The sequence below is a fragment of the Gossypium hirsutum genome, chromosome A02 (genome assembly GCF_007990345.1).
Source record: "Gossypium hirsutum isolate 1008001.06 chromosome A02, Gossypium_hirsutum_v2.1, whole genome shotgun sequence".
NCBI classification, from domain to species: Eukaryota; Viridiplantae; Streptophyta; class Magnoliopsida; order Malvales; family Malvaceae; genus Gossypium; species Gossypium hirsutum.
In genome coordinates this window covers 38,908,952-38,920,795 of record NC_053425.1, presented here as the reverse complement: position 1 = coordinate 38,920,795, position 11,844 = coordinate 38,908,952, and the positions used below count along the sequence as shown (strand labels likewise).

At 31.4% G+C, this 11,844-nt stretch overlaps 1 long non-coding RNA gene across 1 annotated transcript; it reads right to left on the bottom strand.

Annotated features, from left to right (window-relative positions):
- Positions 1-11,200: 11,200 nt before the first annotated feature.
- On the bottom strand, positions 11,201-11,631 carry LOC107952516 (uncharacterized). The gene is made up of 2 exons (XR_001698820.2): positions 11,567-11,631; positions 11,201-11,301 (listed from the first exon to the last, which is right to left on the bottom strand). It is a non-coding gene; the product is annotated as an uncharacterized lncRNA (long non-coding RNA).
- Between the last annotated feature and the right edge of the window lie 213 nt (positions 11,632-11,844).

Here is an 11,844-nt window from a genome sequence, read left to right as displayed (position 1 = left end):
TTTTAGCTTAAAACCGAGTAGCACAAGTTGTCTAACATAATTTAAAACCTCATATTCTATCATAAAACACCAAAATACACAAATTTCACCTATGGGTATTTTTCCAAATATGAACCCTAGGTTGAATTATTGCTAGCATAAGCTTAATCGAGCTACCGGGACTCCAAAACCATAAAAATCATTAAAAACGAGGCTAGAACGGACTTACAATCGAGCTTGGAAGCTTGAAAAACCCTAGCCATGGTTTCTCCTTGCTATATTCGGCCATGGGGTTGAAGATGAGCAAAATTGGCTTTTAATTTTGTATTTTAATTCATTTTACCCCTAAATGACCAAATGCCCTTACTACTAAACTTTCCAAAAATTCCATCCATGTCCAATTTTTGTCCATAGACTTAGAAATTGGTAAAATTTCTATTTAAGACCTCCTAATTAATATTTCAAAACAATTTCATACTAGAAACTTCTAGAATGCAAGTTTTACAAATTATTCGATTTAGTCCCTAATTTCAATTTAAGCACTTTATGCATAAAATTTCTTCACGAAATTTTCACACAATCATGCAATCATATCATAAACCTCAAAATAATCATAAAATAATTATTTCTATCTCGAATTTTGTGGTCACAAAACCACTATTCTGACTAGGCCCAAAATCAGGATATTACATTTGGCCAAATCAAATATGACACATAACAAAATGACCAAGTCCCTATACATTCCATACTCAGAATAATGAAATCATAAGTGCCCAAAATGATAATTTGATAGTGTGAATGGATCTCCGACCGTCTTCGATCCCTGAGCTAGGTTGGTGACACTATAAGACAAGGGAAAAAGAAAGGAGGTAAGCTTTAAAGCTTAGTAAGTTCCTATGCCAATAATAGGCATCATAAACACATTTTAACATATTCTTAACATGAAGTAAATCAACATAGGTATCATTGTAAATCTCATAATCAAACTTGGCATAGATGGTATTAAAACCTTAACATCGTAATTTATTCAATCTCGAGCTCATTAAGCATGAGTTTTGTGTACATACCTGTACCAACTTGCAACATAGCATTGTCTTCCACAACATACCATAATCTTTCATAACTTTAACATGGTTGTTAATTTACCCGTTGAGCCACTTGGAATACTAAAGGATACTCGGGAAATCTCACACACATAGTACCATACCAATGCCATATCCCAGATATAGTCTTACATGAGATCTCATATCGATGCCAATAACCCAGCTATGGTCTTACACAAAATCTCATATCGATGTCATATCCCAGATATGGTCTTACACGAAATCTCAACTAACCCAGGATATTTCTCACTCGTCATCCATTGTCGATTTCATCCCAAGAGTCAATCATAAATTCATACTATATTAAAGTATTTAAAACATAAATAAACAATGCATTATTTACATACGAACTTACCTCGGTGTCAAAAATAGGAGAAATGGATTTAATCGTCAAACACCTTATTCTTTCCCCGATCAAGGTCCGAACTTCATTTCTCTTGATCTATAATAAAAAATTTAGCTTATTTAATATTCACATTACTCAAAATTATTCCAAACATCACATTATGGTAAAATTACCCTTTTACCCTAATGTTTCACATTTTTACAATTTAGTCTTTAAGCTCGTAAAATGAAATTCACTCAATTTATTTGTTACCCAAGCCTAGCAGAATCATAAACATGTTCATATCAGCCTACATTTTTCATCAAATCAGATTTTTACTACCCATTTAATAACTTTTACAAATAGGTCCTTCTTAGGTATTCTCCTGAAAAATCACTTAGTAAAAGTTGTTTATTACACATCAAAATTTCATTTTCTACCATTAAACATCAAAACACATGCATGTCACACATGGGTAAATTTTTAAACATGAACCCTACTTCAAAACAATAATAGAAATGGTAAATCGGGTTACGAGGATTTCAAAAATGTAAAGACACTAAAAATGGGGCTAAGATGTACTTACAATCAAGCTTGGAAGATGAAAAAAACCCTAGCTATGGAAAGTTTGAAAATTTCAACCAAGGTTGAAGAAGATGGACACAAATTTGGCTTTATTTTCCCTTTTTATTCTTTTATTTACCAAATGACCAAAATGCCCTTTTTGCCAAACTTAAAATTTATATCTCACCATGTCCATTTTTGTCCACTAATTGAAACATGGTCTAATTATCATATAAGGACCTCTAATTTAAAATTTCATAGCAATTGGACGCCTTTAACACGTAGAACTCAACTTTTGCACTTTTTATAATTTAGTCATTTTGACTAAACTGAATACCAAACGTCAAAATTTTCGAACAAAATTTTCACAAAATCATTCCGTGAAATTTTAGACCATAAAAATCCAATAAAATCAAATTTTACTACGTCGAATTCATAGTCTTGAAACCACTGTTCTGATTAGCCCCAAAATCGGGCTATTACATTTGGTCTTACATGTAATCTCGTATTGATACCAATAGCCCAGCTATGGTCTTACATGAAATCTCATATCAATTCCATATCCCAGATATGGTCTTACACGAAATCTCATATTGATACCATATCCCAGATATGATCTTACACATAGACTTAGTAACCCTAATGTCATGACATTTGTATCCTATCTAGTCCTAAGGTTCAACTGGGATTTCACTCTTGTCGGAACTTTGTCAAATACGTCCATGAGTCAGTCACAATTCACACAATAATAAAGCATTTAAAACATAATTACAACAATGGATTATTTACATAAGAACTTGCCTCGGTGCAAAAATAGTAGAAATGGCACCTAATCGTCAAACACTTTGTTTTTCCTCCGATCTAGGTTCGAACCTTGTTTCTCTTGATCTATAATAGACAATTTCACTCATTTATTATTCACACTACTCAAATCACTTCAAAATTCACATTATGGAAAATTACATTTTTGACCCTAAACTTTGACATTTTTACACTTTGGTCCCTAGGCTCGTAAATTGAAATAGACTCAATTTCTTTGATTCCCAAGCCTAGCCAAACCACTTTTATGCTTATAACAGCCCACATATTTCATTTAATCGCACTTTTACACATATTTTATAACCTTTTTACAAATTGGTCCTTTTGAAATTTTCATCAAAAATCACCTAGCAAAAGTTGTTTATCATACACCAACACACATTTTCTATCCTTAGACATCAAAATAAACACATATCTAACATGGTTCAAACCCTAGACCTTAATCATTTCTCAAATTAAAGGTAGAAATAGATAAATCAAGCTACAAAGATCTCAAAAACATGAAAATCATTAAAAACGGGCTAGAACGGACTTACAATCGAGCTTGGAAGTCGCCAAACCCTAGCTATGGATTCCCCTTGAATAATTTGGCTATGGTGAGAAAGATGGACAAGATTTTGGCTTGATTTTTTCTTTTTAATTCATTTAATTACTAAATGACCAAAATGCCATTTTCTTAAAACACTAAAATTCTCTTACCTCATGTTTATTTTTATCCAATTTAAAGTAAAATGTTCTAATTACCATATAAGGACGTTTAATTTAAAATTTCATAACAATTAGACATCTTTAGCATGTAGAATTAAACTTTTGTACTTTTTACAATTTAGTCCTTTTGACCAAATTGAGTGCCCAAACGTCAAAATCATCGAACGAAATTTTCATGGAATCATTCCATAAAACTGTAGACCATGAAAATATAATAAAAACAAAATTAACTATGTTAGATTGTGGTCCCAAAACCACTGTTTCGACAAGGCCAAAAAATCAAGTTGTTACATCAACACATTGTATCGTTCAGTCAAACATTCTCATATCCTTTAACTCAAATATGCAATTACAAACTCAATCAAACATTCATAATATCAAACTAGCAATTTTGCCAACATGTCAGTCTTTTAAGGCTCAAAACATACCTGGTTCGGCCACTCACAAAATCAATAATTTGACTATTAAGCCAATCCAACCAGCAAGCTAATTTATCAAATATAACATGATATTTAACATTTTCAAAAATATTTATGAGTTTAGGACCCACACCTTATTTTTCGCTTCTCGCAGCACACTAGCAAATCTTCCAATTTTCCTTAAAAATTCCTTAAATGAACCTAAACCAAAATTCAGTATAAATTAAATCAATTTACAATTAAACCAGCCCCCAAACACCCACTTATTAGTTCAAACCAATCACTGAAATTATAACTATTTTATGCATCCAAACTGGTTAGATTCCTTACACTGTATCGATGCAAACCATACGTACAATCGTTCTTCACCTTCACGGATGATTTGAGAAGTTTGGGTCAGAATATAATTCAATAATATACTGGAAAATAAGTAGCTAATTAATGATTAAATTCTTCCATTTAATCAAATCATAACCTTTACCCAACAACTATGTCGAAATAACAAACTATTTACCCTTAATTGCACTTACGTTTCGCGATTTGTGGGATCCGAATGGCCAATCGATCAAGAACGTTTTTCCTTAATTGAAATGGGTTTAAAATCTGATTAGGTGGGTTCAAGAACTCAAATTAATTTTGGAAAAATATAGGTAAGAGCCAAGAAAAAAAACAATCCCTTTTCTTGCCCATAGGAGCACACACCACCACTCGCGATGGCCAAAATTGGGGCTGAATTTTAAAATAGTTTGAGATCTCATTAAAATCTGGAAAATAACCTTTGAAATAATTTAAAATCCCCCAAATTCCAGATCTGGAAATTTTTGTTTTTAATGGACAAGATTAATTAAGAAATTGAAGAGAGAAGAGACCTTACCCAAGCTAGTCAAGAGAAACGACAATGGCAATTTATTGGCAATGTTCGGGATTGATCTTGGAGTTCAAGGTTTCAGATTTGAGGCTGATTTAAATGTGGGAAAATGAAAGCAATATGGTGGAGAATATGTTAACAAATCTTGTGGCAAAAATAAAAAGAAGAAAGAGATGGTAAAACTAGGTGTAGGCGATGACAACAATGAGAGAAAGAAAGAAAATTGAAGAGAAAAGAGGAGAGGAAGAAGGTGAACGGCTTGGGTAGGTAAAATTTGAATTAAAGGTTGAAAAATAAAATAAAAATTTATATTTATACCTAGGTTTCAGGGGTATAGATGGCACACACATTAAAAAAATAAGGGATTTTGCAAATTTTAATTATTTCGCAAGGGAAGGGATTCGAACTTGGGACCTCATTTAATTTCCATGCTTTCTCATATTTCTTTTAACCATTAGGATTTTTCCTCCTTCTTGAAATAATTTTGCAATATTTATTTTAAAAACAAGGCATGTTGCATACTAGGGTTTAAGGAAAAATTTACAAAATAATAAAAACAGTGAGAGAGAAGGGATTTGAACTTGGATTTCAAGGAATATTTCACTAACACTTAACCAACAAACCAATACATCATTTATTTACTAAAAATTCATAGATAAATTTCAAAAATTAAGGCATGACCACTCTCTCTCGATTCACAAACCCAATTCTACTAACCCCTAATTTTTGGGATGTTACATAAACTTTAAAAGGGGTCGGTTGATGGAGATGTGGTGGGTTGATTTTTGGATAAAAGACCAAATCATAATAAATTGGACTAATTTGAATGAACTTAAAAACTTAGGACTAGCAACTCTAAGGGAACATCTAGACAAGTGAGACCAAGAAGTGATCTTGTTGGGCACCAATGCATTAGTCCTAAGTTAACCTGTAAAATTGTCTAACTTGAAAAAATTGAGATCGAGAGGTAAAATGGAGCCATTTTTGGAGTTTAAGTGGTTTGGATCCCTAATTTGAAGATTGGTAAACCAAACCAAGATCAATTGACCACTGTTTGTTAATTAATTGTCAATTTCGTAATTTTGCCCATTTTACAATTTACTCCTTATTAGCTAGATCATGACTAGCAACTCTAAGGGAACATCTAGACAAGTGAGACCAAGAAGTGATCTTGTTGGGCACCAATGCATTAGTCCTAAGTTAACCTGTAAAATTGTCTAACTTGAAAAAATTGAGATCGAGAGGTAAAATGGAGCCATTTTTGGAGTTTAAGTGGTTTGGATCCCTAATTTGAAGATTGGTAAACCAAACCAAGATCAATTGACCACTGCTTGTTAATTAATTGTCAATTTCGTAATTTTGCCCATTTTACAATTTACTCCTTATTAGCTAGATCATAGATTAGTTTAATTCTTCTTTTTTTATAGTTTGTTGTAATATAAATTTCTACGATTGGTTGTTAGACTATTTATTTCGCATGCTAGTTATTTAGAAATTGTTCAATCCTCGATTCTCTTGGCTTCAATCGTTGGAATACTTCAGTGTTTCATTATAACACTACAAATATTACAACTAACCTGTCACACTTGCAATAAGCCGTGATAATTATATTTGTTTTAGTTAGTGTTGGTTTCTCTCTTCATTCACGAGGACGGAGAGAGGCAGTCAGTTTTCACAAGAAGTTGTAGAATAAAGAAAACTTCCTTCTAAATCATTATTGCATGATGTCTGTTCTTTTGTTTTCATTATAGATTTGGTTGTTTCTGAACTTAATATAAATGTTTGATTGTTTTTAGCTAAAGAAACGGGAAAAGGCCCTAGTGCAAAAGGGAAAGAACCTATAGAGTAGATAAAGCTTACCTTGAAGATTTCTGGTGAGTTCTATTTCACTTTTGTATATAATAAGTAAATGGAAAAACTCAACTAAATGTCATCTATCCAAGTAAATTAGTTAAATTTCCAAGTGTTGTTAACCTTGAATATAGTTTATTCTTATGAAGTCTCGTTGAATGAATGTTATATTACATGATAAAATACTTTGGGGTGATGTTACTGATAACTCTTGAAAAGAGTTATATTACAGGAATCTAAACTTGATTAATTTTCTGTACTTAAGTGGTTAGATTTACATTTTTAGGATATTTTATAACATTGCTAATCGGTTGTTTAACATCACATCAATAATGTGCTAGCGTACACTATCGATACAAGTATAGTAGACAGATGTGAGTTTGCCGAATATCGATCCCACAAGGATGGGCGTCTTTTTATCTATTAATGTCGATACAATAACTAGATATAAATGAGATGAATTATGAAGATAGTAGTCGATGCAATAACTTTAAAAACAATAGAATAAAATATGATGATGATAAATTTGGATCCCCAACATGAATCTTAAGCAGAATACTAAGTGCTCATAAGGTATAAAAGTATAGGTGATTAACAATGCAATAAAATTCAATGTATATCTTACTTAGCGTTACTCCTCTATTTAATCTCAGACGTAACGATACATATTAATCTCACCTTTTGATGATGCAGTATGGCACTATTAAGAACAAGTGGACTAAATTCCTCGAATCCTCTCTCAACTTCCGTTGTAATGCTTGTTGGCTCAAATTGTCACAGCAATTTCCAATGCCAGTGACTGCAATAACACTTCTGTGTTAAAAAAATTCAAACCCTGAGATTAAACAATAAAAGAAAGATTAAATAAGATAATATTTCACCAAGAATTCATCAGTACTTCCATACAATTAGAAATCAGAGAGTAATCACTAGCATTTAGAAAGAAATAAGAAAGAATCAAATGGAGAATACTATCCCTAGACAACTCGACTGAATCTCTCTATTCCCTCTTGTCGCGCACTTAGGTCTCCTCGTTAAGAGCTAGTCTGTATTTGGTTTTTACATTGGCTCACCTGTGAGAGGTTTAAGCTACCATGGCCACAAGCTCTAAATTCGGATGATAAAGATGATGATGGAGAGAAAAAAAACTCAAGAAGGCCCATTTTTCTTCTCATGTCCACCTTTTATGTCCTCCCCCACAGTACAAGTGTCCTTTCCCAAAAATTATTTTGTCCTTTTTCGTATAGGCTGGTTATTGATAAGCCATAAAAGTAACATATTTTTAATCCCATTCTTGATGCATTTTTGGATGATTTATTATGTAAATTAGTGAATTTGATGCTCCTAATCCTTTAAATTCATGTTTCTATACTTAGGTGAACATAGAGGAGTGAAAGGAGCGAAAAACAAGCCAAAATATGACAAAAAGAGTTGTTTTCAAGATCCACATAGCCTGGGCCTTTCCATTCGGGTTGGGCACACGCTCGCGTGATCCACACGAGCTGGCCACATGCCCACGTGTCATCCCATGTCAATTTTGCACCTTGCTTCTCTTTTACACGGAAAAACCCAAATTTTAGGGTTTCTAAGCATTCTAAAGTCTATAAATACCTATTAGAAGAAGACCTAAGGAGTCATCAGAGAAGATTGAAGAAAACACTCGAAGAACGTCATCGGAATCTATTCAGAAGTGGATCTCTATCAAGATCGAATATCTCCTTTTAATTTCTTTTGAAGTTTTATTGAGTTTCTTTATGTCTTGTGGTTATCCTAACTTTGAGATGTTTCTATTTAGAATTATGAACTAAATTTTCTAGATACCTAAGGAAGATGAAACTTATGATGAAACTTATTATTTGATTTCTGATTTACGTGATAAATACTTGATTATTGTTCTCAATTATGTATGCGTATTTCTTGTTTTAATATTTCTGGAATATTAATTCAAGTTTAATGTGCTTATTTCAACAGAGTAAAAGCTTCTGTTTAAGAGTAGATCTAGCATAATTGAGTGGAGTTGCATGCAATTCTAGAAATAGGACAACATAAATTTACCAGATTAGAGTCAAATCTAATAAGGGAATCCATAGATCAAGTTAATACGATGATAGGGGTTTTAATTAGAAAGAGATTTTAATTAATCAACCTAGAGTCAGTTGTTCTTAAACTCGAAAGAGATATTAACATAATTTAGGGATTTCTACTAGTCAAGTCATAAGTGAATAAATCATTTAATTCAGATTCATAATAATTGGTGAAGTCTAGGTGGATTCATTCCTGGGTATTGTCTATCTCATTGGTTATCTTCTATTATTTTCTTATTTTTTTTCTCTGTTGCGTTCTAAGTAAATTAGTTTAGTTAATTTTAGGTTAAAAACAATCTCTCCAGTTTTTTGGCTAAATAATAAGAAGAGGGTAATTACTAGTACTTTTAGTCCTCGTGGATACGATATTCCCTACTCACCACAGCTATAATACTGTTTGATAGGTGCACTTGCCTTTGTCGTATTTATAGGTAGTTTAGTGACCGTCATGTTTTTGGTGCTGTTGTCGGGGACCAAAATATTAGTAACATTCAATTTTTATTAATTTAGCCATTTTTATTTTTATTTTTAGTTTAATTTTTGTATTCTAATTTTTATTTTCTTTCAGTGGAGTAAAATTCCATGTTTAATAGTAGATCTAACATAATTGAGTGGAGTTGCTTGAAATCCTAGAAATAGGACGATATAAATCTACCGGATTAGAGTCAAATCTAATACGGGAATCTATATATCGAGTTAATGCGACGATAGGGATTTTAATTAGAAAGAGATTTCAATTAATCAACCTAGAGTCAGTTGTTCTTACTCTCGAAAAAAATATTAACATAATTTAGGGATTTTTACGGATCAAGTCACAAGTGAATAAATCGTTTAATTTAGATTCATAATAATAGGTGAAGTCTAGGTGGATTCTTTCCTGGGTATTGTCTATCTCATTGGTTATCTTTGATTATTTTCCTATTATATTCTCTATTGCATTCTAAGTAAATTAGTTTAGTTAATTTTAGATTAAAAACAATCTCCCCAACTTTTTGGCTAAATAATAAGAAGATGGTAATAACTAGTACATTTAGTCCTCGTGGATATGATATTCCCTACTCACCATATTTATACTATTGTTCTATAGGTGCGCTTGCCTTTGTCGTATTTATAATTAGTTTAGTGACCATCAGTTATACTAGACTGGACAGCTCACGCAATTTTGGTTCTTATCTGGACAGTTGTCAGGTGCGGCGATAATTCTGAACGCAATATGGAATTAACCCATGCAGTGACATTGCGGACATCTGTCAGGTGCGGCAACAATTCTAGACGGAATCTAGAATTAACTCATGCAACAAAATTAATGTAATAAGATAGCAAAATAAATGATAAAATGAGCTAGGATTCACTGAGTTATAAAATGCAATTTACCAAAATTAAAATGCTAAAATGTATGCTAAGGAGAACTAAATGGGAATAATTTAACCAATAAGGGCACGTTTGGTTCATTGGAATGGAATAGGGCTGTAATGGAATAGAGCTGTAATGGAATAGGGTTGTAATAAGTAATTCAATTGTTTGGTTGAATGTAATGGAATAAAACTGTAATAGTATTATTGTGTTTGGTTGAATCGAATAGATATGTAATAGCATAAAGAAAAAAACTAAAATGACTATAATACCCTTAGGAGAATTTTTTTTAGATATGAATATTAAATTTTAATAAGATTATTATTAAATATAATTTAATAAAAATAAAAATAAAAATAAATAATTTAATCACATTTTAATATAATTATTATTAAATATAATTTAATAACAATTCTTAATATAATTTTTTTTATATTAAATTATACTAAAATGTTTTTTATTTTTATATTTAATTATATTAAAACATTTAAAAATTTTATTTACTATATTTTAAAATAGTACACCATTATTTGAATGCATTACTTCTCAATTTATCTCAATTTTATGATTTCAACTAAAATTTCATTTGTTATTTACATAATTTTTATATAAAACTTTTTACCTGTGTTATAATCTAAAATTAATTAATTGTATTAAACACAAAATTTTTATTACAAATAAAAGAAAAAGTCACAAAGCATCCAAAAGAAAAATAGCATCTTTTTCTTTTTCTTTTTTCAACCAAAAGAAACAAAAAATGTTTGTTTATCTACATTATAAGGTGACATTAATGAGAAAGTTTTGTATTAATGATTACTTTAAAGGAAATGATTAAACAAATTATACCAAATGATATAACCCCAAAAGGCTCAAGATTTGGTAATTGAAGTTTCCCTGGAATTGCCAATTTATCTGCTTAGTTACTTTGTCCACCAAATCCCAATGCTCTATAACAATACTCCCTCAACAGCTTTGCCAATCGGTTCAATATCGAAGAGATAAATACAATTTATTCTAATTGTTGAATAAAATAATATAAAATTCATTCAACTCTACACATCATCAGTAATGGTAAGATTATTATACCATAAGAGTACCTTTGAAAAACTCAACACCAAGGTTTTTTACAACAAAATTGAGGTCTCTCAAAACTGTGAACTTGTTCATCTTGTTGAGCCAACAAGCTTTTAGTGTAAGAACTAAGCTACTCCAGGCAAGCCAAAAGTATCTGCAAGGAATATCAATGGGATATTGATAGGCATATAACTTAAGTCTGACACAAAACTAGAATACAAGAAAGTGAAGTTGAAATAAAACTGACACTAGCATAAGGATACTATTCTACTTTACATGAACCATTTCAACTGGTACGATTGAAAACAGGAATGTGAGAGCAGGAAATATGTGCAGTACATTATTAAAGGAAAATGTAGCCTAAAATGAATGTTTGCAAGGAAGGAAATGTAAGGAACTATCCAGTCCAAGAGCTTGACCTTTTAAAGTGTATCAGAATCCAGCGGAAACAAAAGAAATAATTCAAGCAGTCATTCTGCTCGAAATATTTGTGTAGAGGTCTATCTAGTAACTCCACCAGCTGAAAAAAGTAGTACAGTTCAAAATCAGAGACCAAATCTCTGTTCATGATATTGATTTACTTGGTTTAGCCATTTATAAATTCTTTGTCAGAAAATATAGTGTCATGATACCATTTAATCTTCTTTATGCTGTTTATGGGCAAGGGAGAAGTGGGTTAGCTGGTTATAAACTACTT